This window comes from Trichoplusia ni, unplaced genomic scaffold, assembly GCF_003590095.1.
Source record: "Trichoplusia ni isolate ovarian cell line Hi5 unplaced genomic scaffold, tn1 tig00000166, whole genome shotgun sequence".
Classification (NCBI taxonomy): Eukaryota; Metazoa; Arthropoda; class Insecta; order Lepidoptera; family Noctuidae; genus Trichoplusia; species Trichoplusia ni.
Window position 1 is genome coordinate 5,510 of NW_020799991.1, and position 17,911 is coordinate 23,420.

Below are 17,911 nucleotides of genomic sequence, written 5' to 3' on the forward strand. Positions count from 1 at the left end.
CTTCGCACTTAACTGATCTTACTTTTCTGTTGTGATAGCGGCGTCGAGGAGCTCGTGGCTAAGCTATAACCGCATAAGTGATTCGATCACAGGTTAAGCTATGCTTGACGCGGTTGGTCCGTAGATGGGTGACCATCTTTGTCATAACGAGTTCCTCCGTGTTTCGGAAGGCACGTTAAATTGTGGGTCCCGGCTGTTATTCCTACATCTTTGACAGTCGTTACAGGTAGTCAGAAGCTTGAAAAATTGTCTAGCTGTGAGATATAGCCTGGTAAACGGATAGACTGTAGGGCCTCGGTAATACGGTTGTGCATTTACCTTACGGATACCGAACTCTAAATATTGTAATATACTTTTTCGTGTCAAACAGCTTGAAATGGTACCCATGGTACACTTCTTAAAATCGAAAGCTTAACTTTATAAAAGTGTCTAGTTTCTGGTGAAAAATATATCATGTATGAGTGGAAATAAGTACGCCATTTACTTATAATTTAAAATAAGGTTTTTACTCATGTCCAATATCATATTCAAATTGTTGGGAAACGGTCAAGGTTGATAGACTGTTAAACATTGAAACATCTCTTTTTGATTATTTATGAAAACAGGAGTACTTGCATTTCACATTTTTTTGAGGATGAATCTCACGTGTTTTCTATTTTTTTTTTGTTATTTCTTTTAGAGTACTGTTTGGAAAATAGCGTTTAGAGGAAAAAGTGCTTTGTTTTCTTTTTTAATATTATTTGAATCATATTTTGAATTCTTATATTAAAATAAAGTAATAAATTAAATTAAAATAATATTAAATTAATATTATTAAATTAAAATCAGTAATTTCTTCAAATATTCGTAAACGTTTTTTGATATTTGGATTGATTTCTGATAGAACTCGCTCTTTCAAACGGAATCCGATTGTTGCTGAATCACAGAGGCCGTATTACTATTGCCGTTATAACAACAAATAAAGACAGGACGAGGCTCAGCAACGGGTCCTACACTTGACGGTGAGCGACAAAGAATTTTTTTTAAAGTTGAATGGAACCCGCTATGCCGCAAATCCGACTTGAAATTGACAAATTATGTTACACTCATGTACATGTTTTCTTTGAACTTCCAAAACAAATACAAAAAAAAAACATCTGTAATTTAGATTCCCGAATTTTCCCCCTCGTTACTCAATTTTCGGGTAAACAATAAAAAAATTCGTCTCCTCAATTTTAATACAAAATCGTTGTTACTTATTGCGCAATAGAATTTTCAGAATTTATTGTAATGTAACCAGCGGAGCGTGAAATAAGTTATGTAACACATATGACCTTAAACGAAGAAAAATATCAAATGGAGTTCAGACGCTGAAAAATTCATGAGAATTCATATAAAAAATCGTACATGTGTATTGAAGAAATTCAAGTACAACTATTAAATTTTGATAATTATTTACTAGAGCGCTGCTCTTCATTCTCGTCCTTCTATCAGTAGGCTGTATCTCATCAACTGTAATAGCTGTTTAAATTTTCACGGATTGTATATTTCTCATGACTTTATTATTTGAATTTTATTTATTTGTTGAAATACAACTGTAGACTGTACAATAGTAAAACCAGTATCGCATTTAAGCAACTGTTAGTACGGATATTTTGATGTATCATCATGATGTCACACGACCGACATTTTTATTTAATTCAATCAGTTTCTCTCTCCTTTCACCTACTTATTTAACCTAAAATCCCGATCACATGTCGAAAAACGTGCAGAAATGTCTCCAAAACCTTCAAGTAAAAATCATTTTAATACCATACATAAAACATGAAGAAAAAATCCCGCCATTATCCTATTACATTTCATTGAAAGTAAAAAACATGGTAATTGGTAAAAAAAAAAGTCAAAAATCACGTTTTCAAAGAGCTGTTACGATCACGTTTTAAAATCGTCACGTTATGGAGAAAATATAGTAACGTGTACTTGATTGAAAAACTTTGGAAATTATAATGAAATTCATGATAGTTTTTTGACTTTTCTTTTAAATAATTGGTGTGATTTAGGTTGGGTAAAATGAAGACGGTTTTTTTATATGGAAGATACTTTTTCCTAGCTATGGAAAAAGCAATTTGGATATGAACTGGGCAAAGCCAAGGCATATATTTTGCAGGGTTTCAAAGAATGAACAATAATCTACATTTACAATATAATATTTCTGGGTGTTATACTCAAAATTGAAAAAAAATCGAGGCCTTAGTTAGTGGCTCCGGTACCTTAATTAAAAAAGCATCTGGTCAAAGCCAAAGCCAAAGCCACAGGTTCAAGTCATATCTGAAGTAACTTTTTTAAAACAACAAAGAAAATGTTTTGTATACCAAAACATTTACTAATAATGAGATAAAAACTAAAACGACTCCAAAATGAATGATCACTTTATTATAGACAAGGCATATATAGAAATACCTAAGTTTTTATACATATGTGTTACTCACTATAAGTTATATGGATGAGCCCAGTCAATCTATACTCTATACTAATATATAAAGCTGAAGAGTTTGTTTGTTTGTTTGTTTGAAGCTAATCTCAGGAGCTACGAGTTCAAATTAAAAAATATATTTTTGTATTGAATAGACCATTAATCGAGGAAGGTTTTAGGCTATATAACATCACGCTGCAACTAATAGGAGCGAAGATACAATGGAAAATGTGATAAAAACGGGGGAAAATATTCATCTTCGAGCGCTTTTGTTCAAAAATTCCTAACTTATATCTTCTAACCACAACAGCTGTACTAGCTGCTACATAATAAATGTTCAAAAATACTATAGTCAAACCTATTTTACAATATCCTCATTTATATTCCACGCGAGGCGTCTGACGAACGAAAAAAATAGTAACATTCATAATTATTAAAATCGATGCCATACCATTTCCGGTGGACGCGCTTTTCCATGTAAAAATTATTTTAAATTCACAACCGATGCGAAATGTTTAACATAAACGAATATGTGATGATACAGAATCATTTCTCGAGGAGTCTCTCATTTAAAAGCGTATTTTTAAATGGGTATTTTCAGAGTTCTACTTCGTAATGGTAGTTTATGGAAAATGTTTTTTTAAAGGGAGGAAAGTCGCGAGAAATGTGGAAAAGAGTTTTGCCTGCATTTTAAGTCTTGCCCCATTTCGGGTATGTCATCAAATCTAGCTCCTATATGAAAGAAATCTGTCATTTGCGAGTGAGGGTCACAACAGTGAGGGTTCCGTACAAAAAAGTTAAGGACTTAGAAGATTAGTTCCTAAACTTGTTGACTAATCAATAAAAACCTGGCTAATAATTTAAAATATCACGGTTCATGAGATACAGCCATGATACAGCCATGGTGATGTAGAGACAGATCTACAGACGGACAGAGCCACATTTGATAAATTATATTTGCTCATTTAACACGTCCTTTGTTACGTAACTCAGTAGGTATAAACTTAACCTTATCCTTATTATAATTGAAATCATTAACTTTTAACGCCATGTTTACACCCGTGCTTCTTAAAAACAAATCTTTGGGGCAAACTATTTATACTAATTTGACCTCTCCATTAAAAAATACAACGACCATTGAATAATTAATGGACACAATGAACTTTCTGGAAAGATGCGAAATAAACTCATTTGGGAATTAAATTGAATGAAAAATAGATTAGCATCAACTGCGCAACTTTTAAAGTTTGGATTTCAATACGAAAACAAGCCGCTTTTGTTTTCGAAGTTTCAATATATTCTGGTAGTCCAAAAATATTTAAAACTAGCTGGAGTCCCATGGGCCCGCCTGTTACAAATCAAAAAATGATCCCACGGGAACATAAAATCGGGTTAAAAACTATCCTATGTTTTAATCCTAGTTATAAACTATTTGTATACGAAGTTTCATCGCAATCCATTCTGTGGAAGAGGAAGAGGAACAAATATTATCCACAAATCCATCTACAAGCTATTACAAGATAGCAAACTTTAATTAAAGGGATTCCTATTGCATGCGAAATTGCAAAAATGTTTGTTTTTTTTTGGTGATTTTTTACGTATAGTTTTATAAAAAAGTAGGGGTTACAGAAGACGCGACAACTCCAGAACTAAGAACCGGCTCTTTTGTAGCCGTAGGCCCGAGCTAACTTTACATACAGGAAAATCCGTAAACAGTAACATAAACGTTAAACAAAACTGTAGTCTACCTAAAAATATTCATAAATAACGTCCTGTACAGCCGTATTATATTAATATCTAATCGATTAACATCTGCGCTCGATTTGAAATTCAATCGATATTTGGAAATCGACGGGCCCCTCGATGAGAATTGGACATCACTATAGTATGGGTCGATCGTAACCCTTTCATGTTTATAGTTAGTTCCATTTTAGGTAAAATAGACATTTAAAAAAAATATTTTTTACAATATCCTTGTTAAGAGTAAATATAACAATTTAATCAATTCGTCTGTGTAGACTCATTTAATAATAGCCTTTTGATGTCACACTGCACAGGACTCTTCTCATGAAAGGAAGTTTTGAGCATTAATCACCATGCTATGGTCACTGCGAGTTGGCGATTCCAGATTACTATATTTGGAATCTAGGTTTACTTACGATGGGCCAGCGCCAAAAGTGATACCGTGGCGCCGGCACACGAAGGCAAAGGAAGGAACATGGGGGGGTTTCAGTCAGTAAAAGTCTGACACTCCCTTCCGTTCAGCCCAAAGCGGGAAGAGTCATTTGTTGATTTCCCATCCAGGGAAAAAGGGGTTTCATTCCAACCACTGTAAAGTTTCCCAAGGTCACGAACTATGGGTACGGTTAAGGCACTTCAGAAGCTTATGGGTTGTTTAAACTCTGACCCTAGGTTGCACATCAACCACGTCATAGTTAGGCTACTAACGATGATAATTTTCCACTATTTGGTTTACCTCTAAACAATACGCAATTATGTGCTAAAGGATAAAGTTTCCAAGAAAATATCCTAATAAACTTAAATGTTATTACTAACCGTAATATTTAACTGAGCTCCAGTAACCAACAGTTACCTTCCCAAAACAACCTTTCTTCTCTTATTTCCAATTTAACTGATAATTAACTAAACTAACTTCCATACTAAGCTGCCATCTATTTTGGGTGTTAATTAAAATTTCGACTTAAGTAATTTTAACGTTGTCAAAGATAAGGTCTTAAGGCCCTGGGGTTTAGCTAAAAATAGAGACTTCCGTAGTTTTAATATGGAAAGACTTTACATTTTTATTCATATAACCTGTCATCGATCTATTGCCAGTTGGACTTGCGACAATAAGGGTTTCGGAAAAAGTCAATTTTTCAAAAGACTACGGTCGCCTATAATCTCGCAAAGCATAGGGTTCTAAAGGAAACTTTCTTCCAAAAGAGGAATGCCACTCATTAAATTTTATATTGTATTGCAACGTACGTTGCTGAACCTCGACTTTTTAACATTATTTCTTGTTAAAGCGAAAACAGAAAAACATCAACTGCGAAAATTGTCCAGCTAAAACGATTCATGAACTTAGTGATAGACAGATCAACAGACTGATAGACAGCGGAGACAAACGGCAACCAAAAAATGCAGATAATCAATATTATTGACGACCTCCGTGGTCGAGTGGCGTACGCACCGGTTTCAAGGTGTCGCTAGCTCTGAGGTCCCGGGTTCGATACCCGGTCGGGTCAATGTAAAAATTCACCTTTCTACGTTGTCTCGGGTCTGGGTGTTTGTGGTACCTTCGTTGTATCTGAATTCCATAACACAAGTGCTTTAGCAACTTACTTTGGGTTCAGAACAATAAATGTGATGTTGTCCGCATTTTTTTTTATTAACAAAAAAAAATAACACAATACTTAGGTAGGTACCACCTTCCTTTAGGTTTTCTAACATAAGTAATACATATCTAGGTAAATCCGTATACCTATCTAACAAGCCTATTTTCCTCAACTGTATCTAAGGAAATAAAAAAAACCACATCGGTCCGAGCATTCTAATCTAAATTAATAATTAATACTGAAATTCATTGACGTATTTGAACGAATCGACGTAAAACGTAATTCAACCTCTTTTTCCTATTAAGTTATAATTAACACCTAGGTATATTCAGGTAAATGGGCATTTTTAATATGTTTAATATTAATTTGTTGGGTAAAATACTCAAAATTGCAATACAATACAGCAAGTCCCTGTAAGTAAAAACGAAACCTTATTGCAAAGGCTCCGATGTCTGCCTAATTGAGTCCGTCACGAAGCTGTATCTCATGAAATCGTTAGTATAAGATGTTTATAAGCCGATATGACAAACAAATCATACAAATAGAGATTAAGCAACGATTGGTACCTTCATTATACTTAATGGGTGGCTAATTCTTTCGCAAATTAATTTTCTTCAGCACATCTTTACGGAAAACTGCGACTCCGACTCGCACTGGACTAGTTTTTATTGTTTAACCAAAAGTGCTCACCTACTAAAAATAACTGGGTCCAATGTACCATATCGGCATTACAGGGTTTTAACCTCGATATTCCTCATTATCATGAAAAAATATGGTAATCCTTACGTTCAAAAAACGGCAGATGTGGAGACTTCAAGGACATTAAGCATTTGTCATCCCAGGCAGGCCTCTGGACTCAGAATTGGCACATAGCTAGAATTATTATAAACCGTCAAGATCTATCTCAAAATTGAAAACAGTCTAGAATAATATACAGTAGTAATTTAGATAAAATAAAACTAAAAGAAGTCTTGAGAGAAATGTTGAGAGTATTTCTTTCCATTTCTTAATTTGGAAACTTGTATAGCGTTTTCGTTGTCGTGGTGGCCTTATGCAAAATTTGTAAGCACAAGGAGCAAGTTCGAACCCAATGCCGGCAAACGTGCTGGCTTTCTGAAAGTTATATTTTAGAAACTTTCTTAATAAGGCAGCACTGACAATCGGTGAAGGAAGGAAGGAAGCTGTTCATTTCTAAAACGGACACAATATTGGAAAAGCCGTTGCATGATCCCAAGGGAGTTCTCGAGACCTTGAATCAGTCTAGCGCTCTCACCATCCTTACTACTTACCCCGCAACCACATGAACGAATAAAGAATTTCATTAGAAATCTATTTGGATAACAATGAAATTTCCCGCATTATCGCTGCATACCACATTGGCTACATGAATCACTAAATCAGTTCTAAAACGATCAAAATTTGCATTCCGTTCATGGTTAGATTGACGTCAGACTGTTTCCATGCTTAAAAGGTCAACGTATGCTCTCCGGGATCAATTTTCATTTTCCCGCTTTAGCATTTTGGCTAGAGTCTGCTGAAAAGCCTAACCTATGGCATTGTTTGCTATTGGGCTGTAATTAAGTCATTATTATCAGGATGCACTTTTCCAAAAACCGAGATGTGTATTTTTGGGACACACTGAAATGTCACAATTCAGGGCTTAGAAAATCTCTTAAGAGCAAAAAAGGTCCCAAAGTACAGACGGTCTTTTACTCCCTGTCCAGTACCATAACCTTTCAACTTCCATTCTACTTTTAGTGGTCATTTTAGTAGTGACATCTCTCTTGCCATCTCTCACTAACAGCGTAACAAGCGTTCCAGAATAAAATCGAGCAACATTAAAAAAAAAAGCAATTGCTTTGATCGATGATCGACCCAACAGCACTTAGTATTTTACACTGCGTACCGACTTCTTATTAAATACTTGCTGCTGCCCGCGACGAAGAAGATATAAGTTATGATTTATACATGCCCTGTTTTTTCCACATTTTCCATTGTATCTTCGCTCTTATTCGTCGCAGCGTGATGGTATATAGCCTAAAACCTTCCTCGATGAATGGTCTATTCAACACAAAAAGCTTCAGCTTTATATATTAGTATAGAGTATAGATAAGAGGTCACTGTTGCTACCCATGCATTGGTTCTTCCATTTATATCCATAAACCTACACATTTCCGCAAAATAACATCCCTCGACTGACCTTTACTCAATTTGTTTATTCCTTAGATATCCCTTAACTTATTTTCATTTGTTTTCCTTTGCCCTTGCTTGTTTTGATTTGTCTTGGTATATATTTTTAGACCGTTTGGCCAGCATTGAGAACTTTTAGCTGAACTTATCAAGTAGGTTTTGCTTAAAACTTATGTAATTAACGTGACATTATATTTTTTCATATTTGTAGCCATAAATAGAAATACATTTAAGTTTAAAACGCTTTTTTTGGGTTCCGTACACAGAAAGGTAAAAACGGAACCCTTTGACTAATGCTCCGATTGTCTGTCCGTTTGTCCGTCACCTGAATCTCTTAAACCGAGAACCGATGCAAATTAAAATACCAACGCACGTATAATTTATTCGTATATGTATTTTTTACAGGGACAAACTATAAACTCCACATCAATCAATCAATACAGCTTATAGAAGTCCACTGTTGGACATATAGCATATACAAATTGGACAAAATTGTATAAGTTTTACTGAAACAAGCGCATTTTAAATATATACAAATTAAGATGGACGTCGCTTGTAAAACTTTATTCTGCAAGCCCTTACGTAACACTCATTGATATTAATTACCGCCTCAATACTATTCATAGAACCATTTGTGGATCTTCTACAATGCTTTTGATGTGTGTAGTGTTAAATATATATCTCTAATATATATGTTAATTTTTTTTTATTGTTTCGTATCAAACTAATAAGGTTACTCCACTGTCTGTCCGTCCGGGCACAGGCTGTATCTCATAAACCGTGATGGAAGACTGAAAGTTGGACAGTAGAAACTGCAAAAATGATGTATCGGTTGCCTCTATAGTAACAAATAGTAATAATAATGATCGAGGTTTAAACAACAATTGTAACATTATTTTTGTACATAATATTAAACGTTTCTTGCCGGTTCTTCTCTTTTTTAGTGGCGTTTTTAAAACATTAAAATGAATCAATTATTTAAATGCTCCCAATATGATTAAAAAGTAAAATAAAATTACTACCTACTTCAAGTAACTCGTTTTAATTTGGGTTTTTTTTTAAGTCAAACTCATTTGGAGTTTTTAAAACTAAATTTGTTTACGGAGATAATAATAATGTATTTTTTTTTCAATTACGTTGATGTCCTATCTAGAAGTAGCTGAAGTTTTTTTTTGTGAATAAATATACCCAAATCAATCATTTTTTAAACTTGTAACTTAAATGAATAATCTAATATAAAAGATTTAAAAAACTTATTTTCATAGCAGACGCACACATATTTGCCATTCGTCCACATCACACAAAGTTACAGTCGCACAAAACTTTCTTTGTTCATTACAAAGTCGATGCAAATGTAAACTTTTCATGCGCCCGCGATCAATTGCGCGGGAGCAAGCGGGCTATATAAGTTTCTGCCCACTAATATCTGTTTTCATTCAACCAGCGGTGTCGTATCAAAAGGCGTTTAGCCCGGCCCAAGGGACTCTTAGACGCTTCGCCTAGTGATTCAAAATTAGAACTGATTATTTTTAAAATTTATATTCTGTGATCGTGGCTTTACTTAATTTTTTTTTATTTATAAAAAAGTGTTTTTTACGGATTTCGGCGGGAGTTTTGACAGGTATTTATTTTTTATCTTCTGCTTCTTTTTGTGTGTTATTTTGTTGCGGTTTTTGTCGTAATTATTGTGAAAGATTTATCGTGAGTCCGTGTTAAATACGCATGAGTATTTTCTAATGCCGCAGAGATAAGGATTTTAGTTGGATTCAAATTTACATACTTTTCTGGTTACTATTTACCCTGACTTACTAACTATATCAAAACATTACGTAATAAAACTAAAAGAACAGGGATAAAGATCTTAATATTATTTTCAAGCATGAAAAACATCTAAAAAAAATATACTTACTACATCGAATATAACCTAAAAACTTCAACAGATTTAAGTTGTAACATTTACGGTGGTCAAAGGTCAATTGAATCGCGTAAATACGATTCACGTTTTATCCATTGATAAAAAAGAATTTACTCGTTCATAAGATAAGAAACATCAGAATGGGAATTACTCATTAACAAATAGTAATAAAAAATAATTAATCACGACAAAAATCCGGATTTTGACATTATCTAAATTTAAAATCAAGTTTTTTTTTTTATTTCCTTTGATAAGCTTCAGTATTCGTTCATACAGACGAGTTTTTAATGTGCAATAATTTAAATGTAAATTGCATTTTACATCGTTCTTTTTTTTCTTTGAGCCTATAACGACAAGACATTTTTTTAAAATATTTAAACCATCGATAAGATATTCTTATTGATAAAGCGATTAAAAAGTGTAGAAATATAATCTATATTATGCCTAATAAATTGACACTGCAAATTCTATAGATAAGAAATATTAATCACCAGGTTTTTTTATACTTAGGCAATATTATTGGGATATTATGCCAACGATTTACGAATTATTTGAAAAACCCACAATAATTATTTTTATATGCGTATCGGTAAATTCAATCAATGATTATAATTTAAACTATAAAAGAAGAATATTTAAAAAGGAAATCAGTGTTCGGTATTTTAAGAAACGTGATCAGTGTGAAATTATATATTTTTTAAGTATCTTCCTAAAATATATAATAATAATTTTCGACATAAGTTGCCGAATCAAAAAAAAATGATATAATGATCTCATTTTGTCCATTTTTTTAAGACGGCAACGTTTTTAAAATCTGTTTAAAATAGTTTGAAGTTATTATTATAATTTATCCTAATGAATTAAAAACGCATTTTAAATGTAGTTTAAAATAATAAGATCGTTTTTTTGCTAAGGTATTTAATTTACAATTTGGATTGGTCATATACTTTATCTTTCTGATAAAGCCCTGTTTTCTATTTATAAGTATTGTAAAAAATCTGATAGACAGCGAAGGCTAATTAGCAGAGTACCGTTTTTAAGCCCTGGTTAATAATTTAATGAAAGTGTTAAATGGGATATTTCACTTTCCCATTTCTTGTTTTCATTATTTTAGTTATAATTTTGAAACTTGTTTTTTTTTCTATTTAATTTAAAAGTGCTATAAAATTAATAACTCAGTTCATAATATTAAGTCAAACAATAATTAAAATGCGAAATAAGAAGATCACTAAAATGTAGCACACTATTGTTACACAATAATCAAAATTGATACCACGAATTGTCCAAAAAACCCGATATCACATAACTGTGCCTTTAAAATAGCCACAGATAATATCAGTAATTCTGGAAGGAAGATCCATGGAACATAGGAAAATAGACGGAAGTGCCACACACTGCCATAGTACTGAGGGAATAGATACTACATCGTAGTAGAACAGACAAATAGAGAATTAATAATTTAAATTTACTGGAATGGCATTTTAGGCTGTCAAGTTAAGTGACTTTGACTTGTAATTTTTTAATATATTTGACGTTTCGTGTCAGCTTTAGGGGTCAAAATGAGATTTGTCTCCAGGCTTTGGAACTTATTTCCAATCTGATTTTGGGAATAAAAAGAAAAATGCACCCAGGAGTCGTTTAAAAGGTGACGACCAAATTTAGACTTTCGTTCTATTTGAAGCCGATCTATCGAAAATGTTGATCGTCATCGCTTAATAGTGACACGTCTAGTCTAATTACCTCCTTCTTTTCCTCTTCTACTCCGTGACAAGATAGATGACACACCAATGATTCATCTTATATCTACGAGTATTGTATAATTGTCAAACAATTAAAATTCTACGCACAATACAGATTAAATTTATCACTTATACGTGTCTGGGCGCCCATTCTTATATATCTATTCATTTAATATATATTTTAAACTAATTTATGACATAACCTAATTGATGAATAAATAACTAAATACGTCAGTTAGGATGATAATACTAAAAAGTTTTTTTCGATTAATGTTTGTTACTCTTTCACACAAAAACCACTGAACGGATTTAGAAGAAACTAGGTACACGAATAGTCTATAACCTGGATTGACACATAGAATAGTTTTTATCCTAATTTTATGTTCACATGGGATAAATTTTGATATGAAGCGGGTGGGCCTGCGGGCAACAGCTAGTTTAATTTATAATTTGTGATCGTCGGAAAGCACGTTTAGGTACGACTTGTAATTTTTTTAATTTTGCACACATTTATTTGACGCAGTAAGGAGTAACTAATCAATGTTGAAAGATTAATCAGTAGAGGGAATCGTAATCGTAGTTTAAGGTTTGATTCCAATGCAGGCAAGTACCAATTGGTATTCCAAGCCCACCACTGAAAATCGGAAAAATATCGTGAGGTAAACTAGATTGAAAATATTGAAATCTAGAATAGTTTACGCAATTAGCTAACGTGGTGATCAATGCTCAAACCTTTCCTACATGTCAAGAGGCCTATGCCCAGCAGTGGGACGTACACGTATAGACTGGTTTTAAATCTAACTACGTAATAACGTATTACAGTTAAAATTACCCGATCAGTTAACCAAAAAGTTATCACAGTTAAAGATCGGCAGTTATCTTGAACTATTCCAATCTTTACTTCCTGTTGCGCGCGCGCAGATTGCGATAAAGATGCGGTCAACGCGCCGTAAGGTAAATATGGCAATTGTCATCCGGTGTTCGCATTTTATTTAAAAAGATAATATTTGTTTATGTTACAGAAAATATATTTTTTTTCCGGCGCGAACGAACGCCCATAATTAATGTTTTAATATGGTACATATAAAAAACATTTTTGTACATAATTTCAAATATTTGTGATCATTTAAAGCAGATTTGGTTAAAAAATCTTCTGTCACTCGGTAAAATAAATTATAGTTATCTAATTTATACTCACATCATAATTACTGCATTTACAAATACCCTCAGAAAGTCTTTTTAGATCCAGTAAAGCCCACACCATGGGCAAAAAACTTTAATAATGTTCCTACACATACACACGCAATCAAAAATAAAAAGATATAGAACCAACGGCACTTCAACTGCTTAGCAACAAGCAGTCTCATAAATTATATATCATCAATTGACCCGGCGGCTCCGCGGTCAAATGGTTGGCATTCGCAAGGGTAGCGGATTTTATTCCCGCTCGGTTCAAATGTTAACTGTCATGCAATAGCTGTTAAGTGATTCTTTGCCACACACTGCGTTTTCCTTGTATTTCGTTTTATATTTGTTGTGTAGTTACAATCATCTTAATTGGTAGAAAGGTTGAATATTAAAACCGAATTTATGAAAGCGATATTATTAATTTTGACAGTTATAAGTCTATTTTTTCATACTCAATAATTGAATGCGTTCCATAAGTACATGTGGGTCTTAAAAATACTAATACAGAAGCATTATAGACCCTGTCGGGCTCAGCAATATTTTGGGAGAGAGGAAGCAATAATAGATTTATATTTAATAGAACACATATTTAAAATTTTATAACTATCTATAGGAGTCTTAAAGTACGGCTGATTTGTCAAAATCAATAAATAACTATGTGATCGACTTCAAAAACATTCCTAAAACGTCATTTAAACATTTTTCGGCTTAACAAATTGTGTTTCAATTCTGCGACCGCAATTTTCCCATTATGGTCATATTTCAGTCTCACCAGATTCAATTTAACACCCATATTTCACATAGCAACTGGATATCCGACCTTCACAACTTACTCTACAAAGTTTTTAAAGGTTAAAGAAGCAGAACGGGTCCGGGAAATTGATAACCGGACAAAACTTATACCCAGGGATCTCCCTAAGTAAACATTCCAAGAGAAATTGTAGTTTCAACACCATATATTATTTGGCCAATCGTTCAATTTCCGCGCGAAAAATATTTGGATTATTTATGTGCTCTTGTTCCGGGTATGAGCATTTATACTCATGATATATGCTTTGAAAGTAATAGGAGAAAAGAAACACCAAAAGTATATATAAATAAAAGGACCTACATATATTTTGAGGGATAAAACTTGACAATTGATGAACAAAATTAAAATATTGAGCTTTTTGCGTGTTGTCTTAGCTAAGATTAGAGATTCGTCTAATCATTTACCTCATGTTTGGCTTCCCCCTCGTGTCAAAAACCTACAAATCTTGTTCACCTGCAGATTTTGAAAACTAGGTTTAGCAAACTATAACTGTATCTGAGCTTTAAACTTTAAATAATTCAAGATGGGTCATCGACGTTGACGATGGTTGAATATGGGGCAAAAGATACTGCTAGATCCCTACTAATCCCTACTAATATTATAAACGCGAAAGTAACTCTGTCTGCCTGTCTGTTAAGCTTTCACGGCTAAACCACTGAACCGATTTTAATGAAATTTGGTACAGATATAGAGTTGACCTTGAGAAAGAACATAGGATAGTTTTTATCCCGGACTTTTGAAGGGTTCTTTTGGAATCGCGATATAACCGACATCAACGCGGGCGAAGCCGCGGGCGAAAAGCTAGTATGTTATAGTTCCAATAACATGGACTTTTAACGTCCCACACAAAATAAGGGTGTTATACGTTTGACATGTTTGTCATTATAGCTCCCGAACGGATTGAGCGATTTCAATTTAGTTTGTTTCTTATTAAAGGTGAATTATGTGCGAATGTCCTAAGGCACATTTGATAGAAATAGGTTGAGCCCGTTAAAAGTTGTGGGGGTGAAAGTTGTTACCGTCGGGGTTTATTTTTTATTTTATCTCCAATCAATCATCTTAAATGTAAATTTTATATGAACGTACAAATTCGTACAAATAATAATATTTTGAATTTACAGAGTTAAAAAGAAATTAATTATCAGATGTGGATTAAATTACTAATGATTTACAGAACACATACATCTTGTTTAAATCAAATATCAATATATCTGATATGTTTTAGGTGCATTTAATAACATACGTAGGGGATATGCATGTGCACGCCCACGTTCAATTCTCATCGTTATTTTCCAATTCTTTATAGGTTACACGTGTATTTGTCTATAAAAACTAGGAACAGCTATAGATTTTAGTTAAGTACAGGAAATTTTATTAAAAAATTGTAAAATGAGCAATAAACTAAATCGGAACTATATATTATGATTATTAGATAATAATATATTATTTAAAAATAAAAGTTTTTTTTATTATATTAAAAGAAAGAATATATCTTAAATTATCCTTTTGCCAACACACCTTATTAGTACAAGAAGCGTCTAAAAAACTTCGGCAACAAATTAAATTCCAAAAATTCAACACTTTTTAAACGGCAATAAAACATTATCTTGAACTGGCATCAACGGTTCGCTTCACCCTAATTTAGGGCTTAAAAGCGGTTGCCAACCGGAAGATCGTAAAATCTTTTAAAAGGACAATCTTTATAACCCTCTTGAAGGGTTTTAGTGTGAATCATGATGCATCTGTGAGCCCTTTTCACACTGGATGATGTAATATTTGTTCGAATTTACCAAGAAAGTGCTGAACCTTTCGTGGTATTGTTTAGAATTATAGATAAACGATTTTTTTGTATAACAAGGGCCCTAAACGTATATCGATTCTGGAGTTAATGACATTGGTCGGGATTTTTTGTTCGAAATTCTTGAGAAAGTCCCGTTTTGGGTTTACCATTTCTAAAATTTTGAATCCAAGACGAGACAGCTATTTTTTTTAACATAGTCTTTTCGTCATCTATATCGCGGGCGGCCAAAGACATATTTTTTGGACCCGGATTACAAGCCCTCCCTGGACGGTATCTAGATGCTTTCTAAACTAGAACAAATGGATATCAAACCGGGTATAATAAGATATAAAAAACGATATTATAAACGCCTCGGAACAGTTGCTTCTTAGACGTGATAATACTTATAATTATAGGTTAAGTAACCGTGCACCAAGAGTCATTATTGTAACGTTTTAAAAGGCGACCGATATGAAATAAAAATTTTAGATTTTTTATTTTTCAAAACTTATTAAAACATTTTCCGACATATTTTTTATGAAACATAAACGGCAAAAGATTCCTTAGCGGACAAACTGTTTCGCCCTCTCACTTCTTCAGCTGCAGCCTGCAGTTCTTTTGAAAAATGATACTATTCCCATTGTAAACCGTTCTGATACTCATATTCTAAACATAGCCATCTAAGATATATAAATATTTATAGTTCAAGGTTTGACTCCCCCTAATTAATTCGCATCTTCCGTGTTTATTAAGCAAATGATTCATAATTCTTATTTATATAGCTACGTAGGTTGTGGCTGAAATACAGCTGTTATTATTGTATTGCTAAATGGAGGAAATTTTGTATTAGAAAATCATAACATTATTGATATAGAATAAATATTTGTTTAGGAAAAGATGAAATACGAAATATTATTAACAATATATTAATAAATGTAAGTGGTAGTTGAGAAATTAAAAATAAGGTATTTTACTCAATTAAGGTGGAAAAATCTTCAGATGATAAATTTCTTCATTTTAGTGTTAAGCTAAAATAACTTCTATGTTCTCAAGAATAACGTGTATTTTCCTTTGTTACAGATAACTCCATACTAAGAATCTCTACAGTATTATAGTAATTTATTTTAACAAAATGTATCTGGTAATACTGTTTGCGGCGACTGCTCTGCTGGGCTCCAGCCGGTCAGCGAATGTCAACAAACACATGAAGCTATTGACAGAACTAGATAACAGTATTGATAATAATGGTAAGTGATTTTTCTGATGTTTGATGTTGGCAGCGCCATCTCGTGTCGAGTAGAAAGAATAAGTAACTGTATATCGTAATAACGTAATTCTTTTTTTTTTTTCTTCATGCTTCATGTTTTAACACCTATTTTTCCAGAAGTTAACAAAAATGTATATTAATTAAATAATTTCGCAACTTGAAAACTTGTTCCTTAAAATTGAACGTGTTACGTCTTCAACTTTAAAGTGCTACAGAATATTGAAAATCATCAAAGTATATTTAAATACGATTTTTTGTTTCCAATATAAAATCTTTTCAATATTTTTCTTGTTGAATTACAGTGGCACCAACAAAACGTCAATCATTAGCTCGTCGGTTTCTTACGATAACGCAGCGCCCCAACGCGACGTACGCGCACTCTAGCGGCGAAGTGCTAGAACTAACGTGCGACGCGGTCGGTGCGCCCGCGCCCTCTATACATTGGTTCCGAACGATGCGGCCGGTTTTATGAGGTAATTTGCTTTCAAGTTTTTATGTGTAAATCTTATTTTGATATACATAGTTGTAATGGGCACGTTGCTTTTTTATGGTAATTTCCAAGCATCCAATTGTAGAATCCTTTATGTTCAGTTGTGAAACCTCAAGTTATAAAAATCAACAATATCTTTACAACTTTAAATTCTATCTGAACTCATTTCATGACAAGTATCTCAATTCAGTTCATTAGTTCAGTACACAGCTAGATCTTGTTGTATTTTAGTTGTTCTACTTGACAACAGATGGCAGCACAACACTAATCTACAAAACTTCCGTTTTAGTATGACGTCGAATCGAATGAGTTGATAGACAGCAATCCTACCTCCCTCGCGAGGACCATATCCACCCTCCTCGTGACGAAGACTTCAGGACATGATGTGATTTATACTTGTGTGATTAACGCGGGAGAGAAGACAGCGAGGGCTACCACTGTCGTGTATGGCAAAGGTACGTTCATTAAGCAGTAGTTTTATGATAAGTATATACTTGGTAAGATTTTTGAAGAGACACGATATATTGTCAATGCGCCTAGAGTCATTATTGTAACGTTTTGAAAGTAAAAATAAACTTTTGATTATTTGATTTAGAATTATAGTGGGGCATATTTTTGTGTAAGATACTTCTGTATGTTCTTTATTTATGTATTTGCACAAGTCTGCTGTTACCTGAATTTCAATGAGAATTTTGTATTCTACAGTTTTGTAAAGTCTAGCGTCTTTTTGTGAGCACTTTTGTG

At 33.2% G+C, this 17,911-nt stretch overlaps 1 long non-coding RNA gene across 1 annotated transcript; it reads left to right on the forward strand.

Moving 5' to 3' along the window:
- The first annotated feature begins 9,402 nt into the window (after positions 1 to 9,402).
- On the forward strand, positions 9,403 to 17,124 carry LOC113506952. The gene is made up of 3 exons (XR_003401782.1): positions 9,403 to 9,598; positions 16,491 to 16,657; positions 16,980 to 17,124. It is a non-coding gene; the product is annotated as an uncharacterized LOC113506952 (long non-coding RNA).
- The last annotated feature ends 787 nt before the right edge of the window (positions 17,125 to 17,911 follow it).